The sequence below is a fragment of the Mustela nivalis genome, assembly GCF_964662115.1.
Source record: "Mustela nivalis genome assembly, chromosome: 10".
In the NCBI taxonomy this organism is placed as follows: Eukaryota; Metazoa; Chordata; class Mammalia; order Carnivora; family Mustelidae; genus Mustela; species Mustela nivalis.
Window position 1 is genome coordinate 59172423 of NC_139029.1, and position 26303 is coordinate 59198725.

The 26303-nt window shown below is 34.5% G+C and overlaps 1 long non-coding RNA gene across 2 annotated transcripts in view; it reads left to right on the top strand.

Moving 5' to 3' along the window:
- LOC309842438 overlaps positions 1–26303 on the top strand; it is a 162933-nt gene that overhangs the window by 17154 nt on the left and 119476 nt on the right. Inside the window, exon 3 of one of the 2 annotated variants that reach the window (XR_014299646.1) lies at positions 10367–11436. The exons of the other annotated variant lie outside the window; for it this stretch is intronic. This is a non-coding gene — a long non-coding RNA (uncharacterized lncRNA). Of the gene's footprint in view, positions 1–10366; positions 11437–26303 lie in introns of those variants that run through there. 2 annotated transcript variants of the gene reach the window in all.

The window sequence follows — 26303 nt, forward strand, 5'->3', positions numbered from 1 at the left end:
TCTTCCATCTTTCAACTATCCTATTCTTGCTGGTTCTCAAGCAGCCGATTCAGTGGAAATATCACAAATTGATTTTTAAAGCACTTCTCTATTCTTTCCCACTACACTTGTTTCCCCATTGTTTTTTCCATTGAGAGATACATATTTACTCTTGATATCATCTTTTAAAATAGTCTCTAAAAAGCATGTTTGTTGCCATATTTTATGCAATGAGAAATCGCCTTTTACACTTTTTGTAAACATATATTTTGGTTGTTTATTTGGTCAGAATACTTTTAGGGTGACTATTTTTATTTTAATCACATGATGATGAACTGATATATTATTGCTGTCACTTTTTGTTCACTAAGCAGCAATGGCAAATTTGTTGATTCCCACAAATAACAAATACCTTTTTTAGCTTTTTAAATAATATGTGGAAATGGTCTGATGGATGTGATTAAGGCACATATAAACAAGATAATGATGAATATTTTCTAATGCTACATTAAGGAATCCATAATTAAAAAGATATTTCTTCTCAACAACCATGCCCCCAAATATTTATCTATGACCCCTAAAGTAAAGACAAACAAACTGAAACTAGAATATCCACTTTGGTGAGTATCTTTTATCTTTGCTACTCACCTTAAAAATCTAACTTTTTATTAAACATATGACTCCAAATATAGATAGCACAATAAGTAGAATTAAAAAGGCAAAATATAATAGCACAAATCAAATGGAGAGGTCTAATGTAACTTTAGAGAGGTTGGTATGGTTCATTGGAAGAGCTTTATTTTTTTTATTAAATTAATTTATTTATTTTCAGAAAAACAGTATTCATTATTTTTTCACCACACCCAGTGCTCCATGTAATCCGTGCCCTCTATAATATCCACCACCTGGTACCCCGACCTCCCACCCCCCGCCCCTTCAAAACCCTCAGATTGTTTTTCAGAGTCCATAGTCTCCCATGGTTCACCTCCCCTTCCAATTTACCCCAACTCCCTTCTCCTCTCTAACTCCCCATGTCCTCCATGCTATTTGTTATGCTCCACAAATAAGTGAAACCATATGATAATTGACTCTCTCTGCTTGACTTATTTCACTCAGCAGAAGAGCTTTATTTTTTAACAGTATTCTATTACTGTTTGTTTATAAAAATATAATGCCAAGATTAAAAAGAGAGTTGCAATGTATAAAACTTGATACATTATCAGTATCTCTTGTACATATAGGATATATAAGAATTCATAAATAACAGAATTAAGCGGAGAAAACACCTAAATCGGTATTTAATGTAAAAGGAAATGTTAAGAGACAAGAAAAATCCTAAAAAGGATTCAATCTTATAAGAAACACAAAAATGATAGTTAAGATTACAGTAAGATACCTTTCATGCCCAGTAGATTGGTAAACTATTTTGACAAATTCAAGTGTCTGTAAGACTGGAAGAAGGAGAATACTGCTGATAAGAGTGTAATTTGTTTAAACAACTTTTGAAAACATTTGGCATAATTTGTTACTACAACATATGCTATAAGCAGTGATTCCTCTTCTATACATGTACTCTAAGAAATTTTTGAATTTTGAATTAGCAGGCAATCACTGAAATGTTTTTAATACTATAATTCAAGATAACAAAATCCTAGAATCAATCTAAATATCTATCAAAAGGATATTGAATGAACATGTTAGGATAGTTTCATACAATAAAATACTCCATGCATATGAAAAATTAATGAACTATAGTTGTGAACATCAGCGTGGATGAATTTTGGAAAGTGATAAGTTGAGTTCACAAAAAATAAGTCACAAAAGGCTACACTTACTGTGGTACAGTTTTGACAAAGTTCAAAACTGCTAATACTGAAAAATACATTGTTTAGTGATATCCAACATAAAAGATTAAAATCTATAAGCAAACGTGTGATAAGCTAAAACTTCAGAATAAAGTTATCTCTTTGAAGGAGCAAAATTTATTGAAGGAGTTATGTATAGTGAGTTAAAACAATACTGATATATTCCTTAAGTAGAAAGTTGGAACCATGTTGGTTTGTCTTCATTATTATGATACATAACTTGTATATAAAGTTCACATATACATAAATTATCATATAATCATTCATTTGATATACTTCTTATAAAGTATATAGATATCAAGTATTACACAATCACCTTTTATTGTTTTTAAAAAAAGAGTATGGTAGCTTGCTTTAGCAAACATATCTTTATGTATGCTCTAAACATGGAAAGAAAATCAACACAGCATTTAAAATTCACAGAACAAATAATCAGCATATGAGATATTAAGAACAGATAGGTTTGCACTCATTGAAGGTCATTGAAGATTGAAAAAATTTTATTGTTTTCCTCATTATACTCCATGGTCAACCAAGTCACAGACTTGCTAAACCCACAAATCCCTTCTATGAAGTTCCCTTAGTAACGTCCCTCCAGGCTGTTCTGATATCAGGTGATTGGATAATCCTGGCATAATTCTGGACCATGGAAGGGGGTGGGGGGCAGAGAGAAGTAAAATTATAATTTTTTAAGATTTTATTTATTTATTTAACAGAGAGAGAGAGATCACAAGTAGGCAGAGCAGCAGGCAGAGAGAGGGAGGGAAGCAGGTTCCCTATTGAGCAGAGAGCCTTATGTGGGTCTGGATCCCAGGACCCTGAGATCATGACCTGAGCCTAAGGCATGGGCTTAACCCTCTGAACCACCCAGGCGCCCCTCAAATTATATTTTATACAGAGACCTATGAGGTGGTCACTAATAGCAGAATTACACAAATCAATCTTATCTTCTCTTTAATGTAGTAGATAAATCTCGATAATGACTGATAGAAATTATTATGTTGCAGCTACTGACCAAACAACTGAGATCACCCAACTGCTAGAGCTGCTTTGAATCTGCATCAATATATCCTCAGCTAACCTTTCTTCTAGTTTCTGAAGTCCCAGCTCCATTACTATTATTTTGTTTCCATGGGGCATGGCTACCCAACCAAGATTGCTGTCTCCTAATATTCATACCACATTTAGAATTAATACCTATTATGTGAGATACAAAGATTCTAAGAAGTGATATTGCTGTTACTGCACAAATATTCAAAGTAATGTTTCATAATATGGACATATAATCCAGTTTCATTCTCTAGTATATGTATATAGGTTGCCCGTTTTATGTTTTGTGTGAATGTGTTTGTATTTTTAAATATAACACGTTATTGCATTTTCTAAAACTTTAATATTTCACTTCAAAAGTAAACTGTACAGGGTTAAAAAAAATTAAACATTAAAATATGTAAGATGAAAAGTAAAAATCTCTCATTCTCAACCTCATCTCTGACTCATTCTCCAAATATAACAGAGATAATTAGTTTTCTTCCACAAATAAATTGCTAAATTTATGTACATTCTGCAACTAGACTTAAAATTGAGACTTCTACACAGACATTCTTACTATGACATATTATTTTCATAACTTCAAACCTTTCTTAAGGACTCAATTAAAATAAATAACAAACAAAAATAAATATACAAGGAGCACCTTGGGTGGTTCAGTTGTTAAGCATCTGCCTTCAGCTCAGGTCATGATCCCAGAGTCCTGGGATGGAGTCCATTACCAGGCTCCCTGCCCAGCGGGAAGCCTGATTCTCTCTCTCCTTCTCCCCCGGCTGGTTTCCCTCTCTCATTGTCTCTCTCTTTGTCAAATAAACAAATAGAACCCTTAAAAATAATAATAAAAATAAATATAGAGAATTTACTATAGCATAATTTAGAGTAAATCTATACATTGAAATTAAGTATCACCAAAAATAAAATTGTTTTTGAAACAGCATATGGATCACTATGTTGTGATTTGATTTATAAAGAATTCAATATTGTGATTTTCAGATACATAGAAATGCTGAAATTAGACCAATAGAAAATTTTTTTAAAGAAATATAAAATACTCTGTATGATACTACAATGGTAGATACCCGTCATTATATACATTTATCTAAACCCATGGAATGTATAAGAGACTTAATGTAGACTATGGGCTGTGGATCATAATGATCTGTCAATGTAGGTAGGTTCATCAATTGTAACATATGTTCCACTCTGATGGAAGGTGCTGATAATTAAGAAAAATACTTGTGCATACATGTGGGGACAAGAAAACAGGAGACATGTAAACCCCAAGAACTTTGGCATAATTCTAGAAAGAGGAGAAGGGAGTACATAAATGACTGTTTTAGAATTTCATGCCAGTTGAGCTGAATGGAGGCTAAGAAACAGTAAATAGCTGATTTGTAGGAACCGAAATAAACCATGTTTGTACCTTCCTCTTAATCTTGCTGTGAGACTAAAACTGTTCTTAAAAAATCATCTTTGAGGGCGCCTGGGTGGTTCAGTCGTTAAGCATCTGCCTTTGGCTCTGGTCATGATCCTGGCGTTCTGGGACTGAGTCCCACATCAGGTTCCCTGATTGGCAGGAAGCCTGCTTCTCCCTCTCCCACTCGCTCTGCTGTGTTCACTCTCTTGCTGTCTCTCTCTCCATCAAATAAATAAGTAAAATCTTTAAAAAAATAATCATCTTTGAAAAAAATAGATTTAAAAAAATTAGGTAAAAATAATTTTCACTTTGTATAAATGGAACTTGAATGCTTACCTTGTAATTATAAGGTCAAAAATTACAAACATTTCTAAGCTTAAAAAGATCATATTATGTTCCATAGCAAGATATTTCTCCTACCATCATCTTTTTTGTAACACAATGCTTTTACAAAGGTAAATGCCTCAAATCTGAATAAATATGCAAAAATTGTAAAATAAACACATTTAATGAATACAGATTAGTTCTTTTGAGAAAGCCAAACTAATCCCAATTCCTTCATAAATATAATTGAAATATAGGCAGAGAGCTTTGGATCTAAAAATATCATCAAAGGAAACAATTACGGCATTTACAGATATCATTAAGTGAACTTACAAATTGATTTACCTGTGTCATAAGTCTAGTTTCAGTCCTTAATTGTACCCATATTGATGTGTCCCATTTATCAATGAAACTATATATATATATATATATATATATATATATATATATATATATATATCTTTTGCTTTATGTTTCTCCTCTTATGTTTTATGAAGGGAATGACCACTGACCCACTCAGTTATAACCTCATTTCCAGCTTAGCAGACAGTGTAGTTCATGGTGTGCAAGGTAATAAAACAAGGTAATACAGTCTGATCACCAGAAGTGTAAGAATGGGAGAATATAAAATCTCATTAAGTATACTGGCAAGTAGCCTTGTATTTATGAATCAAAGTTCTCAATTCCCACTAGAAGTAAGTAAAGGCATCTGTTACCACATTCTGTTCAAGTGAAGACATGTGTTCTGCACAGAATTCCAACATCAAGTATAGTGTGTAACCTCGTGCTTTGGAAACTAATTTTTCTCTAAAATTTAAGTGTTAAAGTATGTATGTTACATGTGATATCATCCATTATTTTATTTTACTTTTTTTAAAGATTTTACTTATTCATTTGACAGACAGAGATCACAAGTAGGCAGAGAAGCAGGCAGAGAGAGGAGGAAGCAGGCTCCCTGCTGAGCAGAGAGCCCAATGTGGGGCTCAATTCTAGGACCCTGGGATCATGACTGAGCCAAAGGCAGAGGCTTTAACCCACTGAACCACCCAGGCACCTCCATACATTATTTTAAATAGAGTCTAATTCAGAATACTTATCTAATGACTTTTTATGTTGGCCTTCTGCAGCTCAGTGTTCTGGGATTACTCACCTTCACTGTCATGTATTTAATGGGTAAGTATATTAGGTTTTACATCAGTTTTATCATTTGTAAAATGAGAGAAATGACCTACCTCATTGTACTGTTTTGTGTCTAAGTGTCGACTGCTTCCTGTTCAAGTGGGCAACAGGATTGTTCCTTCATTATCTCAGGGAGGTATGTTCTATAGAGGATGGGGGAAGCAGTAGCAAATAGTTCATTAGGATTTTTAAGAAACGGGACTTGGAAAACAGGATGAAAAAGAGAGACCTAAAAAATGCTATATGCATTTAGTGGGGTGGGGGGATGGGTGAGCTGGTGGTAGATATTGAGGAGAGCATGTATTGTATGAGGAGCACTGGGTGTGGTGCATAAACAATGAATCTTGGAATACTGAAAAAGATAAAATAAAATTTTTAAAAATGCTATATGCAAGAGGAAAATTTTCTCCGAAATAAACAGTAAAACTATTTCCCGGAGCTGCATTTGGAGAGAGAGAGAGACCTGTGAGTCCTGGATGAACTTCAAGGGGCTGCAATATCCTGAGGAAATCTCTACACCTCGTGGGTGTCCAGCATTACAATGGATTTTTTTCTGGCCTATAACAGCAGTAGAGAGACCCTAGTTCTGAAAGGGCCATGTGATTAGAGAGAACAGATGCCTCAGCACTAACTTGTGAGACAGACAACTGACAACCAAAAAGCCTGACAGTCTGTAAGCTCCCAGAACTTTGACATAATTCTAGGAGAAGGAGGAAGTATATGAATGACAGGATTTTGGGGTTTTTTTTTTTAAGATTTTTTATTTATTCATTTGAGAAAGAGAGCTCATGAGTGAAAGCATGAGCGGTGGGAGGGGCAAATGGAGAGGGAGATGCAGGGTTCCTGCTGGCAGGGCTGGATCCCAGGACCCAGGATCATGACCTGAGTGGGAGGCAGAGGCTTCATTGGCTGAGCCACCCAGATGCCCCTGAATGAGAGTTTTAGAAGTCCATGCCAATTCAACTGAATGCAGACTTAGAAGCAACATACCATTGATTTGTAGGAACAGGAGATATATCATATTTATTGCATACTTGATACTATAGACAGTGCATAATAAATGTTAGTTATTATTATTATTGATGAAAATTTAAAAAATTAAAATAAAAGGAGTTATGGTACTCAAACAGGAAAACCCAAAGTTCTCAAGTTTCATATACAGGAGAATATGGAAGAATCACACCCCAAATGTAAATGAAAATTGCTTTACTGTTCTATAGGGAAGCTATCTAGAGAAACCAAGAAGACTAATTATAATAGAGTCCCAACCCAACATACACAGCTACATACTTCCCAGCCTTGAAGCCATAATATTCCTGATGCACTTGCCATGTTGCTCCTGTTTAAGTGGAGATTTAAAATTCCAAATTTTTCTGGATCTAACTCTGGGACAGAACAAGGATATTAATGGAAGAATTGGTAAAAATCCAGATAAAGGCTGAAGCTTTGTTCTTAGTAATATACCAAAGTTGGATACTGAATTTTGACTAATAAACCCCAGTAATGTGAACTGAAATTGGGTTCAGGTATACAGAAAACCTCTTTATAATCTTGTGATGTTTCTGTGGATTAAAAATTCTGTAAAATTTCAAGTTTATTTTTTTAATAAAAATTATTTAATGCCAACACCTCTTTTAAGGACAAGATACAAAGTAAAGCCTGACATAGATTCTGTCAGGCTACTTACTGTTGAAAGCATTCTAATTTTCTCATTCCTCTTTTTAAACTCAGTCTGAAATTAATTGAGAAAATTGTACTCTCTGTCTATACAGTCAGCACATATCTATTGAATATACTCTGTACAGGATATATTAATGAATAGACATAGATCATTTACTAGCAGAAGCTACAAATATGTACATAAATAATGATTCAGAGTTATGTTTGCCATTCTTACTAGAATTTATTGGTGAGAAATTATCTTCTTCAGTATAGGATCAACGGAAGTTTTAAGAATGAAGTATCATTTGAGTTGGACCTTAAGTGATCACTTGTTTTTAGACGTGTACTGATTAGAGAAAGGAGGTAAAGAAAGAATATACTTTATAAAGTCACTATGGTATATGGAGTTTAGGGGCCATAAAAATATAATACTGGCTATTTTTCCAGTTCTGCATATAAGGAGCTTGGAAATAGCTACTCTGTCCTAACAAGTGAAGAACTCAACAGATTCAGACTGAAAGACCAGCAATGCTTCTTGGATTCATAAGATAGGGAGGATGCATTGGGAAATGCTGACCCCAAGATTAGAAAGATTTGAGAGTTGAATGAAAAAGAATCACACTTTTTTTTTTAAGATTTTATCCATTTATTTGACAGAGAGTACAAGTAGGCAGAGTATCAGGCAGAAGGAGAGGGAGAAACAGACTCTCTGCTGAGCAGGGTGCCCAACATGGGGCTTGATCCCGAGACCCTAGATCATGACCTGAGCCCAAGGCAGCTGATTGACAAACTGAGCCACCCAGGTACACTGAAGAATCACATTTTACCATAGCATAAATTCATAAGCAGAAATGGCCTTGGGAAGGAAAACCTGAACTTGATTTAACAAATCACCCAAGGTTCAGTGCAGACAACTCTGAGAGTTAAGAAAACAAACAAAAAGCAAAATGAACAAACAACAAACAAACAAAAACCCAGAGAGAAAGCCAGTCATAAAGAGGACCCACAATTTTGAAAGATTTACCTCTAAGAGCACAACCAGTTTCCTGCAGCAAATATAAAGAAAAATCCCCTCCTGCCATATGCAGACGGAGGGGAAAAGGAGCCATTTTGAAAAGCACTAGAGAGCCCTCAGTTCTACTTAACAAAGACTGTGCTGAGGGGAAATGAGTCAACCAGAGCCTAACCTGTTGGGCATGTCAGAGCCTAACTTAGGGGCAGGGAAATAACTGAATTCTAGCCAGCTCTAACCATCCACATAGGAAGAAGGAAAAACCCAACTCCAGCCCACTCTAGCCATCCTGTCCCGCCTAAGGGTGGAGGAAAAAAGACTGAAAAAACTCTTGTGAAGTACACACTCCAGAGGCATACCTCACTAAAATACAGAGACCTAATCATGGGACTATAGAACACACACAGATATATACAGCAGCTTTATTCATAATTGCCAATATTTAGAAGAAACCAGTATGTCCTTCAGTAGGCAAATGGATAAACTCTAGTATGTCCAAACAATGGAATACGATTCAGTCCTAATCATAAACAAGCTACCAAGCTAGGAAAAGATATTGAATAGCTGTAAATGCATACTACTAAGTGAAAGAAGGTGAAAAAGTCCACATACTGCATGATTCCAACTGTGTGGTGTTATTCGGAAAAGGCTTATCTGTGAAGACAGTAAGAAGATCCGTGATGAAAAGAGGGTGGTGAAGGCGGCATGAATACCAGCAGAGAGGATTTTTAGGCCTATGAAAATACTCTGTAGGATACCATAAATGATGGACGTGTGTCATTTTACATTTGCAGCTACATTTGCAGTTGTACAGATTCATAAACTGTACAACACCAAGAGTGGAAACTAATGTAAATTACAAACTTCGGGTGATAATGATGTATCTATGAAGGTTCATCAGCTTTAACAAATGAACCACTCTGGTGTTGAATGCTGATGATAGGGAGACCATGCATATGTGTGGGTAGAAGACATACAGGAAATCCCTGTACTTTCCCCTCAGTCATGTTGAACATTAAACTGCTCTTATTTATTTATTTATTTATTTATTTATAAGATTGAACAGAAAAGAAGTTTTTTTTTTTTTTTAATTTTTTCAATTTATTTATTTTCAGAAAAACAGTATTCATTATTTTTTCACCACACCCAGTGCTCCATGCAATCCATGCCCTCTATAATACCCACCACCTGGTACCCCAACCTTCCACCCACCCGCCACTTCAAACCCCTCAGATTGAACAGAAAAGAAGTTTTTATTAGTGGAAACTAAACATAGGTTAGGTTGTGGTGTTTTTCAGAGCACATTAAAGATTTTGAATTTGTTGTATTTTATTCAGTTTTACAGGATTTATCTTAGAAAGTAATTTGTCAAGGGCCTAATTACAAAATGCTGCATTCTTCTAGAAACAGCGTCTTATTTTAATACAAAATTAGAGAAGGTTCCAATAACTTTCTCACTGAGTAATATGAATTAGAACTCTTCCCCCCACCCCAGGAGACAGATCCCTGGGGTATAGAGCAAGCTAGCAGCTGAGATATTTCAGGGTGAAAGCAGAGTAGTTCATCAAAAGTAAATACTGACATATACCAGATAGTAACATGGGAAAGTAGTTGTTCTAAAGGACAGAAGGTAACAAATTTCCCCACAGGAAAACAGTGTGGGGATATGGAAATTAGGACAGGCATTGTGTGGAAAAGCATACAGTCTGCATAATATTGTACGCATATTTAGGATAGAACTCCAAATTTGTGAAGAAAAAGGATTAATGGGACAGTACTTAGTCTTTGTCTAGAGAGGATGAAGTGAAACAAATATCAGAATCAGATACTCATCCCTTCCAAATCATAGACTACTCTATACCCTCTGCCCATTTAAAGGTGCCACCCAGAGACTGTTCCAGAAATCTACAGGATGTCAGGAAACATATATTATTGAGAAGGACTATTGAAGAATGAGAAATCCTCTACTGAAGACACAAGATCAATAGGAATTATGTACTGAGAACCAAGGAAAATAGAGTCTTGGACTGAGAGATTGTGGCTGATACCAAAAAGTTAAAATAAGACCTCAAGGATGGGCAAATATAGACATGTTCAGTCTGTTTAGAGTAGACCACACAATCATGCCTGTGTACATCAGTCAGTCTACTAGATGAAGGGAAATTAAGTGTTCAGATTCCATTTTTTCTGCTTCTTTTCCCACACTGGATGAGCCAAACTTTTCCCAAAGTATGTACAACCTGGATTAAATGTCGCTTTTTCTTCCATAACTGATGGTTCAAATGGAAAGGCCATCGTCAATCATTGAACTCTAACCAGTCTGGTTCTGAGACATATTAAGTCCTTTGACCCCTGGGAGTGACCACACATGCAGGAATCACTGCCTCTGGAAGAGTTAGCAATGCAGAGATGGGGTGTTAAGAATATCCCTAATTGCACTGACCAAAACCAGGTTATCAGAGGGACAATGGCAACTTAGAGTTCTCCAAATTGGAGAACATGTTTCTGTTTTTCAGACTTTTTCTAATATGACAAAATCATAATGCCTAGAAAGCCTAACATAGAAAATAAAATATGCTATAGTTTATTTAGCATGACTAACCATATCAATGATATTTCCATGCCTTGTAAAATCTGGCAGAATCGTTCATATGTGAAAGTCTTTATAGGTAATGCCTATGCCTGTACAATTGCACTTTCTGTGTAAAGTTAATGGAGCTCAGATCTATTGAACCCATAAGGAAAATAATAAATGCAAACTGGCAACCATGTACCAAATAACATGCTGGCTGTTTTACATAAAACTAATATATGCTCTAAAGTAACAGCAAAATTACATATACCTTAGGATGCTAGGATATTTTAATTATATTATCTGTTAAAGAGATTGAGATGAGTATACTTATTGGCAAGTTGTATTTATATTCTAATAATGTTTTCTAAAACTAAAGTTGTATAAATAAGAAAAAGGAAATTTGATGAGAGAAACTATATATTTAGTGCAAGAATATAAAATATACATTAGTTTTCTAAGCAGGATGTGATTTAATCACCTTTTTAAAAATCACCTTTTGTCTTCCTATAAATTGAATGTCCTCTCCTGACATTTTAATACACTTATATCTCCAGCCTCTTTGAATGTTCTGCATTCATTTCTAGGTCAGGTGTTCCCATCTTCAAAGCATTTATTCTGTCATCATTAAATGTGGAATTAAAAGAGGTTTTGGTTACTTCAATAATATTCAATCTGATCATTTACAGTGAAATACAGCTTAAAACTTATAAGCAAGTCAGTAAATTAAAAGAAATGACAAGACAAAGTTAAGGTGATTAACATATGTGCTTTAATTTTCCAGAAATCAACAAAATCAATAAATAATTTTGGCAAGGACATAAATAGCATGAATCATTTAGGTGTGATCTAAAATTATAGAAATAATGTGAATATTATTTTTTCTTAGGAAAAAAAATTAACTGGTATTTTCCTGAATGAGCTATGGTAAGGAAAAGTTGGTATTTCTCATTGATTGAGCAAAGAACACTTTAGAAGGAGTGTGCACGTTTTTCAGTTTGATTTTTGTGGCAACCTCTTAAAATGGCCTGGTGAAATTTATGAAAGCCTTTTAATGTTATCTCATTAGAAAAGGCCTTTCTGAGAAGTAACCAAAGAAAAAGTTCTTTATTTAAAGGAAACAGATTCTGTCATGCTTTACTTCATGTATGTTTTCCATGCTAAAAGATATATGCACTTTAAATGTTGGTATTTCAAATGAAAGTTACATCAGATATAAAAGAAATCCCCCAAGAAGCATAAGAAATGTGGGGCAGTAACTGTCAAGCATTGTGAAGTAGGAGACTCCCATAAACTAAGCATAGGATCCAAGAGATTTAGTTCAGAAAGTGTCCATTCTGCTCTCCTTTTTCTCCCTCATTTTACAGTCAGACTTTTTCCCTCCCAAAGGAAAAATACAATGATTGAATTTTAATTTTTAATTTCTTAGAGATGATTCTCATTAGTTACTGGACTTGATGCTGTGATTTCAAACATGAGGATCAGGGTACATGTCCTGAAAAGATTACAGACTAATAAAAGAACCTGAGACTCAGGATTAATTACAAGTCACTGTCACTGATGGCAAGTCAAATAAAATTTCCAATATACAGTTTTACCTACATATATTGTAAATTTGTCTGATTCAATCTAGGATTATACCAAAAAGAATGATTAAAATACCACAGAATAAGAGAAGGAGAAGTAAAATAAAACTAAACCATTGTAGGCCCCCAAACTGATGTGAATATGTAGTGTAATAGAATGACAGATAAAACTATGAATCTTAGAATTTGGAAGGATAGAAATTTAAATATCTTTTATAAGTTTATTAGAATATTTAAATAATAAGATTCTGGTAGTTTAAAAGATTAATCTAGAAATTCTAGGGTCTACCTTCAATACATACAACATATAAATAAGTGTGTGTGCACTCATTTGAACTTTTATTTTCCTTTTAAATCCCTGTGCTATATCCATGTAGAGATGCCAGTTCAGTGTTGCCTAAGCAGAATAAAGATAGTAATAAACCAGTACCCCTAGAACTTGCTAATGACTATTAAATATAAATTTAATAATTTTTTTAAAAATGGATTTTGATACTCTAGTTTCTCTTCAGATTGCATAAATCTTTTGCTTTTAAAAATGGATTTCGGGGGTGCGTAGGTGGCTCAGTGGGTTGAGTCTCTGCCTTAGGCTCAGGTCATGATCTCAGGGTCCTGGGATCGAGCCCCGCATCAGCCTCTCTGCTTAGAAGCAAGACTGCTTCCCCCCCGCACCCCTTTCTGCCTGTCTCTCTGCTTGCTTGTGATCTCGCTCTCTCCCTGTCAAATGAATAAATAAAATCTTTAAAAATGGATTTCTGCTTATTAAGCAAAATCCTCCTGAAAATGTATCTCCACCACTGAAATGAGAATGATTATACAGTTAATTTAACCAGATTCTAATGTGCAATGTTCACTGGAGTATTTTTTTAATACTCGAAACATTTTTCATCAGCCATCAACTCAAAAAATAGAAGTAAAAGTAGCTACTATCCAGGTCAAAGTATATTTTTAATAAACAAAATTTAGTACTTAATACTCAATTATAGAGGAATCTTCTAGTTCTCTTTTTCTTATTGATTTCTGACATAGAACATATTCTGTATGAATTTAATCTTTTGAAATGTGTTAAAATTTGCTTGAAGGCCTTTCATATGGTCACTTAAAAAAATTGTTCCATGTGTGCTGTAATAGATTATGCATTGCACAGATGTTGGGTGGGTGCTCTATAAATATTCACTAGATCAAGTGTAGCAATTACGTTGTTCAAATTTTCTATATCCTTGTTTTTTACTTTGTTGTTCACCCAACTTCTAAAAGAGATGTTTGGGAAAAATCTCATACTATGACTGTGGATTTTTCTACTTCTCCATTTGAATTTGTCAGTTTTTGTCTATGTATTTGGAAATTTAGAGTAATTATATCTTCTTGGTGAATTGAACCTATTATCATTATGATCTAATCTTACTTCTATTAAATGATGCCTTTTGCTTTAAAGCCTGATTTATCTAATATAATAACCAACTTTCTTTTAGTTTTTACATGGTGTATAGTTCTTGATTTTCTTCTTTCAACATCACAGAATTCTTATATTTTTATGTGCCTCTTGTAAAAAAAATTGTTTGTGTTTCCTAAAATCTCAAAATCTTTATTTCAACTGAAATAGTTTGCCCGCCTACATGAAATATAACAATGGTCTATTTGATTTTAAATAAACATCTGGCCATGTATTTACTCTTTATCCCATCTGTTTGTGCTCCTTTTTCTTTCTTGACTTCCAAATATATTAAAGATTGTTTCTATAATTGTTCTCTTTTCCTCTACTAGATCTTTCTGTGATTATTATGGAAATTAAAACATGCATCTTTACTTATAAAAACTTAGGGTCAATTGGTAATACTTTTCTCCTCCTCACTGACTATGCAAGGAACATATACCACTTTAACTCTAGTTATTTCCTTTTCAATCTATGTATTTTGATTGTTATACCTTTTATTTCCCTACAGGCATTAAACCCTTCAAGACACTGTAGCTATTGTTATGCACAGTCAATATTCATTCAGTGTAACACAAATATTTATCACTTTTACTGTTTTCTTTTTTTTCTTCCTTTCTTGTTTCTTAAACTACCCACTGGGGTCAATTTCATTCTGAGAGATAAAACACTTTTTAGAGTTTTCAATATTGGGAGTTTGCTGTGATAACTCTCAGTTTTGTTATTTTAAAACTGGGTTTATTTTACCTTCATTCTTGGTGGGCATCTCTGTTGGTTGACAACTTTTAAGTTCATATTTATTTATGTTCAATGTATAAAGGATAATTTTCCACTAGCTCCTGGTTTCATCATTGATGTTGAGTGTGATGTTGATGTTGAGGAGTCTGCTGCTCTTCTTCTTCTAACTGCATTTTATATTTTTGATAGTCTGACCTTGGATACTCTGAACTTTCACTATCATATGGATGGATGTGGATTTCATTGTACTTTCTCTGGTAAGAATTTTTTGGGCTTCCTAATCCTATAATCAGTTCTAGGAATTTCTCATTCATACCTTTGATTATTGCTTCCTCTTCATTTTTCCTTTCTTAGCTGAAATCAGAGTGACACTAGATCTGGTTTGTTGTGAGATCTTTCCTATCTATTCCATCTACCTGTGTCTGTCATTCATGGTGGACAGTATTTTTTCTGATACTAAGGCCTTAGGCTCATCTTGTTTCATTTGCTTTTCCTGCCCTGGATCTATAATCAGCTTTTTCCTTAAAGATCTCCTGTTCCTTTTAGTAGAGAATTGTACTTAGGGGCAAGTATGAACAATTGTATCTAATTCTGATGAACATAATTTTTATTTGAAATGACCACATGTCCTGAGTATCTACTGCATTAGATAATGTAGTGCTAGATAATTCATTCTTCTAACAGTTTTCCTTAGTTAGAAATGATTATTATTCCAAATCTTATCATACTAATACTATAGTCCTCCATATATCAATGTTATACATCATAATCTGACCATCATCTCTTTTTCCCCAGGTCATTCCTTCTAGTACCATGAATCCAACTAGCCTTTATCTCCTTTAATCTATTAATCCTAGCAATTTCTTACCGTATCTATCTTACATTTTAAGGTCAGTGAGTGATCAAAATTACTCCCTTCAGTCCTTTGGTCCTCTCTCCATTATACTAGGAGCACCATATACACCTTTCTGAAATTAAATGTATAAGGGAAAAAGGTATTACCACAATGACTAGTTTCACTTCGAATACATGATACAAGAAACCACAGTGCTGCCAGGAAATCATTCTACATATTGCTACTCTATTTACTCTACCATTCTTTTAAATGGTAATTTATAACGTTTTTCTTTTCTAATATGCTTTCTTCCATTTTCACTCTCAGATAAGGACCTTGCCTATAATTTCACCAAAAAATTTAGGCAGTAAGAAGTTCTTCAGGTCATTATCTCAGAATCCTGGAATGAAGCCCTGCCTCAGGCTCCCTGCTCAGCAGGAAGCCTGCTTCTAACCCCTGCTAGTGCTTTGTCTACCTCTCTCTCTCAAATAAATAAATAAATAAAATCTTTTAAAAAAATGATAATCCTTCCATTTTTGTACCATATCCTATTATGTGTCACTTTTCTTAATTTCTCTCCTACCTGAATGAGAGGGAAATACTTAGTAAGACAGAGGTAGAGGCTGCTTATCCTTAGGGAAGAACAGATTTCCCAATACTAAAAAGAAAATGTGTTTTTTGAGGTTTAGAATTCCTTCATAATGCTCACCACAGTTATTACTCAGAGAACTTTGAAGTGTCACATAACTTCAGAGAGAAATTTCTGTATAGTGGCAATACCAAGGCTCTAATTACTCAAGAATATCTGTATCTAAGAGAAGTGCGAACATCTTGAAATTTTCTCTTTCAAATGTCTTGTATGGTTTTAGAAAAAAGAAAGAGAACAATTCCTCAGAAACTGTTTTTTCTCCCATTTTCTGGTCATCTTCTAAATATTTTAGAGCCTTGCACAAGCTTCAGTAGAAGGAAGGACTACTCCAGATTCAAATTTGACATTCTTACCTCCCCCACAGGTAGACTTTCACAGTCAGATTTAATTTAATTTAAAAAAAAAAAAAAAAACTTAAACCAATGTGACATTTGTTGAACTCAGGTGTAGTGATTTAAAATTTATATATACATGGTCCATGGGACAATTTCCAGAATTTTTAAAAAATTTCATATACCACATAATGACATCTCAGACAGAATAAAAACCCAAGAATCAGAGCTAACTGATTTAAAGCAAAATCCATGACCTGACAGATATCTGCTATGTAAAAAGTGAGTTGAACTCACAAAAATCACTGGTGATTTGATGAATATAAGTAGACTGTAATGAGAGCAAGTTTGCAAAAATATGTCAAAATGCTTTAAAATCCTCGAGAAGACATAGAATAATGGTAGAAAAAATTCAAAAAGGAAAAGGCCATAAATGCTTCCTTGTTAGATTTTTTTGACAATATTAATTTCTGTGTATTTCTTTACAAAGCAAAGAACTTAAAAATGATTTCCCTTCATTTTTCAGACTATGGATTTAAAAATATTGCATCTTTTCCTGGCTTTACTAGAGGGGCTAGTCTTGACTCATTCTAATAAAAAGATCACTACCATTTTCCTAATTCTGGACTTAACACCAGGTTTTAAATAAGTGGTAGGGAGAATTTTCTGTCTATTTACTAATTTGCTAATTTTTGGTAATTTACTAATTACCAAAAAATGGGCATGCATTTTAGTAATTAAATGTCTGCCACAGTGGAAGAATATACTAAATATTAATACAGTAGTATTGCTGCAATAATGGTGACTCTCTGTGACTAGGAAATGGTAAAAACTGATGGAATAATCTAATCTTCCCAGACTGTGTGGTCATTCATACTCACAGAGCTAACAGTAAGTACTTCATTGACTCTAGTTGAACTGCTGAGTATACTGAAATAGGTTCCTAAAATTTCTAAGAGGTAGTTCAGTTATACTTCAAGTTAAATATTTCATTCATGATATTGCCCTGAGGAACTTCAGACTCAGAAAATGTGTCCCCCTGGTGCACTAAGACCAATATGGGAACAGAGCAAGTTCAACAGGATGCTCTGCTTCTAACTCAGACTATACTTCTTGCTCCCAACTTCTCTCATCTGCTAAAACTGTTAAAAAAAAAAAAAGTGAGAGGAGGGAGAAGAAGAGGAAGAAGCAATCACAATGAGGCTAATCATATCAATTTCATTGAAACCAGCCTAAGTCTTGCCACCTGAAGTCTTATAATAGTCCAAAGTCTTATCTATCTGCCAGGCTTTTGAGAAACCATGTGTGACCACCTTTCCACATATCTCCTAAAACTTTGCTGCTCAAAGTGTCACCCAACGGTCAGCAACATTAGCATTGTTGGGAGATTGCTAGAAATTCAGAATCTCTAAGAGTGTTCCATAGGTACTGAATCACAGTGTGAAAACTAACAAGATCCTTAGTTAATTCACATGTACTTTAAAGTTTGAGAGGCAATTCGATAAAATCTGCCTTTCGGAGTCCAGAGAACCTTCATACCATCCTAAATATTAATGTCCTTCAGTTATCTATGGATTTGATTGTTTGGTTCTCAAATGACTTAAATAAGAGAATAAGCTACATAGCAACACCACTCAGTGCAAAGAGGGAATGTCAACATTTGCCAGGGCAGCTCTAGGCTCTGTCATATAATCGACAAACTCAGAAATCTCAATGGCTTAATATAATTGAAGTTTCAGTTTGGGATTTTTGTTCTTTCTCCCACAAGCTGCAATCAATAATGTCTGATGGTCTTCCTCTATTTTATAGGGTTGTCATGTGGAATAAGGGGTCCCCAAGGTCACTGTAGCAAGAAATAAGCAAGATGAAAGTAGTTTATCAGCTCTTCATTGCCTTAGTCTAGGAATGACTGTTTATAATTCATTGGCCAGAATTGATTATATAGTATATATAGCATAGGAATATTTAATGAGTTTTGCCTCAATCTCCCTATGTGCCCTCACAATTATAATTTTTAAGTTTTGGTTTGCATTTTTATGTTTTTTCTATTGTAGCTCAGATACATTAGATACAACCTGTTTGGGGTATTCTGTTTATTCTTCCTCTCAATAGCTACTGGATCCCTGTTAGAATATATCTTATTATCACCTATCTGCTTATTGGATCTCAGGTACACCTTTTAGGGTACCTTAAGTAAGGGATCTCCAGTGAAATATAAAAGTGCAAATGTCTCAACTCTTGTGAGCTGGCTGATATAAGGCCTTAAGGTGTCAGTCCCCAGTTGTCACCAAGCAGAAGACTCCCAGTTCCTCTTAGGCTTTCTGCCTCAAGGGAAAAATGAACTCATTTCATATTTCAGCCTCTTCTTAATTCTTCATGTACCATAAGGATTAGGAACACAAATATATCAATGTGAACCCCTCAGTACCACTCCAGATTCGAGATCTCTTTAGACCAAGCTATCTGCTGAATCTTGCAACACTGATCCGGAGGGTCTTGGATGCTATCCTCTCAGGCTCTTCTCCCATGCCTACTCTTTCTACCAGCAATGAGACAGAGACTGGTCTCACCTGAGTTACCTGCCCTATTATGTGCAGCCAGCTGCTCAGCAGCATAAAGGTTCTCAGGAATGCCTTCTTAGGAGGTTCTCAGGAGACCCAGGAGTCATCTAAACTACCTTTACCCAAAGTTTCTATCGCACCCCTCACTTCACAAAAGATAAAACTCAGCTTAAGATATTTTATATTATTTCCCTAAGTCAGTCAGGCAGTAAAATGCAGAGAACGGATTAGAACCAAGGTTAAGGGGCTTCGTATTCCAAGCAACTTGTGTTTAACAGGTTCTGTTGAATCACATTAGCCTCAGTGTCAAGGAAAGGAAGTAGAAGATGCTAGATGTTCATATCACAAAAGCAGGAGTATCACATCTGTAGACATCATTGCCATAGGCTCAGAGATGGGGGAAGGAGGTATGAGAAGGGTGAAAAGAGGTCCTACCACACAGAAAACTTGAGACATAGCTGCAATTTCATTTTAGGCTACATCTATTTCTGTCCCAATCTTAGGTGGTGGAGTTAGATGAGTGGGGGTCATCTTGACCAAATATGGAGCGCTTTTGGGTCTCTGTTCATATATAAACAATTCTATCTCTAACCTAATGTTTCATTCTAAGTAGAGGAGCAAAATTTCAGCTAGGTGTAAAGAAGAATGTAAGAGAAACTTTGGTATGGCCAATACTCTCATCAGTTCAGAATAACTGGCCAGGATAACAACCTTTACTGATAAACTCAGCAAACCCAATCATACTCTGGCTCTAGCTTGGCAAGAACACACTAACAATCTGATTTACTTAAATCTCAAGAGACCAACCATTTTGGTTATGATGGTCTATATGGTCTATATACTCAGGATGTTTCAGGATACCACCTGGCTCAATAAATCTGAATGCACACACATAGGGCAGTTTAGAGTTACTCATCACCCCAGATATACTGACCATCTAAGATCAGTGACTCAAGAACAGACTGATTATTTGATGAAATCACCATATCAGACCTGTTGACCTTTATTCCCTTTCCCACTCCTTCCCCTATCACGCAGGAAACCATCTGTCCATGCTATCTTGGCTACTTTGTGGGTAATCAGAACCCAGAAAAGGCTGGTATAACTCATCAATTATACCTACTTCAGGACCAAACTTACCCTAAATTTTAGTTCAGTGTGATTTTTCAATAAACCCAAATTCTCCAAACAAAACAAGTTAATCTTGTGACAACCATTCTAAATCTAGACAAGAACATGTAGTAAGAAAGTTGTAACTATTTTTGAGGTTCTATACATGATTTAAGGTTGTATATACCTCTTAGTCTGCCAGAGGGACAAATGTTTGACCAAATCTTAGACATTCTCTATTCCGTTTTTATCCATCTCAGATATATAGTGCTCTGTCAAGAATGTCATTATATTCAGTGAGTGTTATATCTGAATTTTTAAAAATACATAGAAAATTAACAAAATTTGCTTATATTTCAATGACAACTCTTAAATATGTTCAATTTGCATATATTATGCTGTGTAAAGATCATTCAAGCTACAGCCTGAAGGATGAGAGAGTAAAAAAGAATAGGAAAGAAATCTTAGAAGCAGCTCAAACAAACAAAAATACCTTTGCAGAACGTAGTGAGGTCAATGGTTGAGCACTTCATTCATTAATTTCTTCATTCATAGATTTTTTTCATTCTATACTAAATAACTACTTAAAAATTTCCTGATTTTCTCCCCATGATATCTTAAGCTCTAAGAAACTAATGGTGAATACTACCATCATCTTACTTTACTATACAATACTGTATACAGTATTGTATAGTAAAGTAAGATGACTTATTCTGAAAAGAAATATGAAATTGTGTAAGTCAGCACTGCAAAGCTTGGCAAATGGCAGGTTGAAAGGTTTAACCATCACTTTGAGATCTTAATTGGTGTCTAATAGATAATTTTCATTTGATCATCATCTAAATGACAATAGAGAATTAAGAGAAGATGTTGGTAAAGAAGGATATGAGGAGAATGAAACAAAAAAGAAAAAAGTAAGACCATTTTGTCAGTGCTTAATTGAAGAGGATAGTAGAAAATAAGAGAATAAAATCCTAAACATGAAAGAACATAATGATCTCTTAATAGTGATTTCAGATAAAAATATATTCCTAAAGTTACATCTTTCTAGAACTGTTATAAACAGGCACTAAATAAATCATCTCATGTTTAACAAATAAGTATCTTTCAAAATACAGATTTTATTTTTAACTTGGCAAAGCAGTTTTGCAGCTGTCAATGAATAACTCAGGAAAGTTTCACCAACAAAAGGGCCATTCTTTGGAAAAGAGAAATTCCAGAAGAATAATAGAAGTCTTACTTAGGGGAAAAAATTATAATTTCACTGCATTTAAATACATATTTAGATTTCTCAGCTGCATCTTTTGTCTGCCTAAATGAAATGACTAGTTTGAAAATTCCCATAAAGAGTTTATATAGGCTCCTAATATTAAATAAGTAAGTAAAATATGAAAGCCTTTACTGCTGTTCTCAATGAGCAAAGGAAGTCAAGAAGGTCAACTGACCATCTTTTCTAACCATCTAAAATCTATGGGAAGTGACATTTTCTAAGATTGTGCTCATAACTGATCATTATAATTTTTTAAACTGCAAAACCTTTGGAATTAACAATAACCTTTTTCTTTATTCTATGAAAAACTCCATTGCATAGTTGTTAATATCATAACTGCAGCTAGGTTGCCTGGATTCAATTCTGGTGCCCCTACTACTAGCTTTATGGTCTAGTTCTCCATGTTTGCCTGTCATCTATAAAATGGGGGTTAATACCCATGTCCTGTGTTGTAAGAGAAAATGTAAATATACTGAGCATAGTGCCTGGCAGTATTAGACATGACTACATCTGACCAACTCATACATGGTCCCACTCTAAGAGAATATTGACAATCATTAAAATAATAACAATAACTGAAGACAAATTCTAATATGAAAGAGACAAAGAGAAAAAGAGCAAATGATGGAAAGAGTGAAAATGCAGCAAAGAGAAAGGAATGTGAAAGTGGACTTTATGTTGAAGCGAGTGGAATAAGGAAAAGAGAAAAAGGAGATAGTGTCCTTTCTAGGAAAGACATCAGTGACATATGATACTCATCCCATTCTCCAGTCTATTCCATTAGAAATTATATAGGCAGACCATGGCTATCTAGAAATTTAAAAACAAAACTCTCATTAAATTCAATACAGTTATTAAACTAAATGCATAGTATGATTAATTGTGTGACTGACAACTAATACTCCAAGTATAAGATAAATCATTCCTTTCACTTGCAGTCAGGAGGACTATTTAATTGTGATTACTAGACGTAAGATTCGCCAACAATAAATATAAAGAAAAGTTATTGTTTCTGATCTGTGTCACAGATTCTGAAGGATTGTTCATTTATTTTCTTCTTTCATCCTACCCAAATAGTTGTTAGAAATCAATCCATGCCATAAAAGTCCACAGGGAAAAAAGTGGATTATGTGGTTCTATAGCTTAAGTTAATCACTAATAGCCAAGGCACCCAAAGAAAAATCATAAAGTTAAGATACTACTGAAGGCTAGAAACAAAAATTCAGATAAACTTGGCTATTTCATTTTTAAATTCTTTAGTATGATAAGTCTACTTTAGATATTTGTGATTTTACTAATACTGAGATTTATCAACAATGGCAAAGAATGATGGAAATTTCATTCAGTTCATGATCTCTTAATTCCTTTGGCTAATTTCAAGCATTACTCAATAATCAGGGTAATTCTAAATTAAGTCTTGAGTGACTTTTCAATCTTTTAAATGGAGTATTGTCTATTTATTACCTCAATCTCTATAATTTCTAGTTCTCAAAGGAAGGAAAAGCATTCAAGCATCCATCCTTCTTAATATTAGCATAAATATTGTGCTTGAGGTTAACATTATTTCTTATTCCACTGTAAAAAGTTAAATACACCTAAATACAATACCCATATATATGCAAAATTTCAAAACTGCAAAAGAACAAAATTTAATAAAAATGTACGTAACAAAGTGCACATGATCTTGGAGCAACTGCTGCAATCACAGGCAGAGCCACTGACAGAAACATCAGGCTGATTTAAGCCAGTAAACAACTGAAGACAACTGAAGAAGAGAATATCAAGGAGGTGCTTCAAGAGATAATGCTTTGAATCTTAAAGCATAAAAAGTGGCTCTTGGAAAAAATGATGATACTCTGATATGTTTTGAAAAATTGATCCTTTTTATGATGTTGCTGCAAAAGTCAAAGTTGAATTTAAGATATCATACTATTTTGTCTAAATGATAAAAAATATATCTTGCTTAATAGGCACGTAGGTGGCTCAGTCAGTTAAGCATCTGATTCTTGGTTTTGGTTTAGGTCATGATCTCAGGGACATGAAATTGAGCCCTGAGTTGGGCTCCCAACTCAGTGGGGAATCTGCTTGAGATTCTCTTTCCTTCTTCCTCTCCTACTTCCCTTACCCTTACTCTATGTGCTCTCTCTTACTCTTAAAATAAATAAATAAATCTTTTAAAAATATACATATATATTGTTGAAGCAAGTCTATATTTACAAATTAATAAATGTTAATTATAGCCCAGATTTTGCTAAATGTAGAAAAAAATTATCTATATTTTCAGTATTGTTTTTCTAGATAAAGCCTCAAACATATCCTAACACAGAATCCCTATGAAATTTTGTCCTTATTTTAGGAAGTTCACTTTTGTCTGTTATTTTAACAAGCTGTTAGCTTGTTAGTGTGTGTGTGTGTGTGTGTGTGTGTGTTTCATATATATACACAATGTGTGTGTGTGTTATAGTCCTGACTTTAGTTCCCCAATAACTTGTTACATTTAATGCTAAACACAAGAGGATATTTCTGCAAGATGCGAGAGGGATTGAAAAATTCAGTCAATTATAGATTATCTACTCTTTGCTTTTCCAGACAATACAGTAATAATTTAAAATAAGAAAACATAAAGAAAGCCCATACACAAAATTAGAACAAAGAACTGTCCTGTATTAAAGAAATGTGTTTCTAAAACGTGATTTTCTTCCCTAAACCTCCAAATATATCATGAGAGCCAAGAATGAATAAAAGTACCTTTTTATTACCTGATATATCAATGATAAGGTAAATTTTGAAGTTACCAGAGAAGATATGGAAATTCCTGAGTTTTCGAGTATTAACATTAGACTGTTTGAACAATAACTATTCCAGCACACCTGTGAAAATTATTGCACACATATGGGTGCATAAATCCATGTTATTCGTGTTCAAGTGTGAGTCTAAGACTATTGAGTCTTTGTGGGTGAGCAACTATGGCTAAAAGTAAAGTGTTTTAATAATAGTCCACTTTCCACTTATGTTCTATCATTCTGTTTGCATTCAGAATCTCTTTTGATTTCCAATATAGATACACTATGGCATTTTTTTTTAAAGATCTGTTAGTTTCATATTACTCAGTTTCTCTTCAGTGCATCAATCTCTCTCTCTCTCTCTCTCTCTCTCTTTTTTTTTTCTAAGAGTCTCCTCATGTCAGTGTCCCATGTTTGGGCAGTCTGTGCAGAGCACTGCTATAGTTGTAAGCCAATCTTCCCATCTAATACTATTTGTCCAGCAGCAACAAGGATAAAATGCACTCAAAGGTGCTCAAAACATCTAACAGTTTAAAGTGGCACAGTCAACTCTGCCAGCTCTTTAGAGAACTTCTCTTATCATCTTCAGGCTTGGCTTAAATACCTTAACAATTTATCACAACCCTTAAAGTGATTGAGAGTTACCAAACATTTAAGATGGCTCAACCAGACTGTGCCAAGCACTTTGCAACCTACACAGCTCCAGGAGAGAAACAAATAGACAACCTGCCTGGATGAGGTATAAGGCAAGATGATTCACAAAAAGTAATGATAGCTATGCTTTCTTTTCAGTTTAAGAATTAGTTCAGTACAGACCTAAAAATTTGATATAGTCTTCTTCCCAAAAATAGCAGCAGGGACAGAACAAAACCAGAACACAGAAGCAGGGAGAGATAGACAGACAAATGTAAAGAGAACTCTCTTAGGTACCCTTGTGGCATATATAATTGTAGGTAGATGTGGATGAACAAGTATTTTTATATAGTTAGAATCTTTGGAAGGCAACAGAACCAGTGCTGGCTAAAGGTATTAGAGGATGGATATGGGGTAGAACATAGAATTAAAGAAACTGATTTTTAAAAACCAGCTCAAATAGTTCAGGAAAAGCAGTACAGGAATCTGAAATTGAGAACTAATGAAAAAAAAAATCTCTTTAGGGCACAACCAACAGGATCAGTCAACTCTGACCATGTTTATTCTTTTTGGTTCTCAGATTAAAGAATCAAATTTTAAAGAGAGAGACTCTAGCATCTTGGATCATGGGCCTTTTGGCTGAAGAAGTGAAAGTCTCTTGATTAATGGTCCCATTGCCCCATATCTAATGGGATAAGTCCTCCAAAGAAAAATCACTGTCTTTTATCAGTTGGAAGAAGGATAGATGTTGAAAATGCAAATCAGCAAATGTCCACAATATACTTCTGTACGAATTGAAACAGAATACAAAATAAAATGAAACAAACAAACAAACAAATAAGAAAACACACCTGGATAATTTCAGAAATCTTGTCTGAACTGGAACAGAATATTTATCTTGGTTGAGAGGGAGAGAGGAGGTGGGAGAAATAATTTCACTAATCCCTTAGAGTGAACAAAATCACTTTCAAACAATTCTTATTGGCATTCTAAAGTCAGATGGTAAAGGATCATCTCCGGGCATGTTTATATTTTAGGCATGGTATATGTCACTGATTACTGCAAGAACGATTCTGATACCCAACACTGAAAACCAGATAAACAAACTCCCTTACAGCATCTTTCTATGCCTGGGACTCTCTTCTGCCTGTCTGGTCTATCTATGGTTTGTTCAACTGTGATCACAGAAGCACTGTGACCTAAAGAAAGATTAATGCATTCTCCCATTACTCAACTACTATAGGCAGAACTAGGGCATGAACCTTTCTGTCTTCTGTTTCTAAGTCTAATTGTTCCACTGAAAGAAAAAAGCCT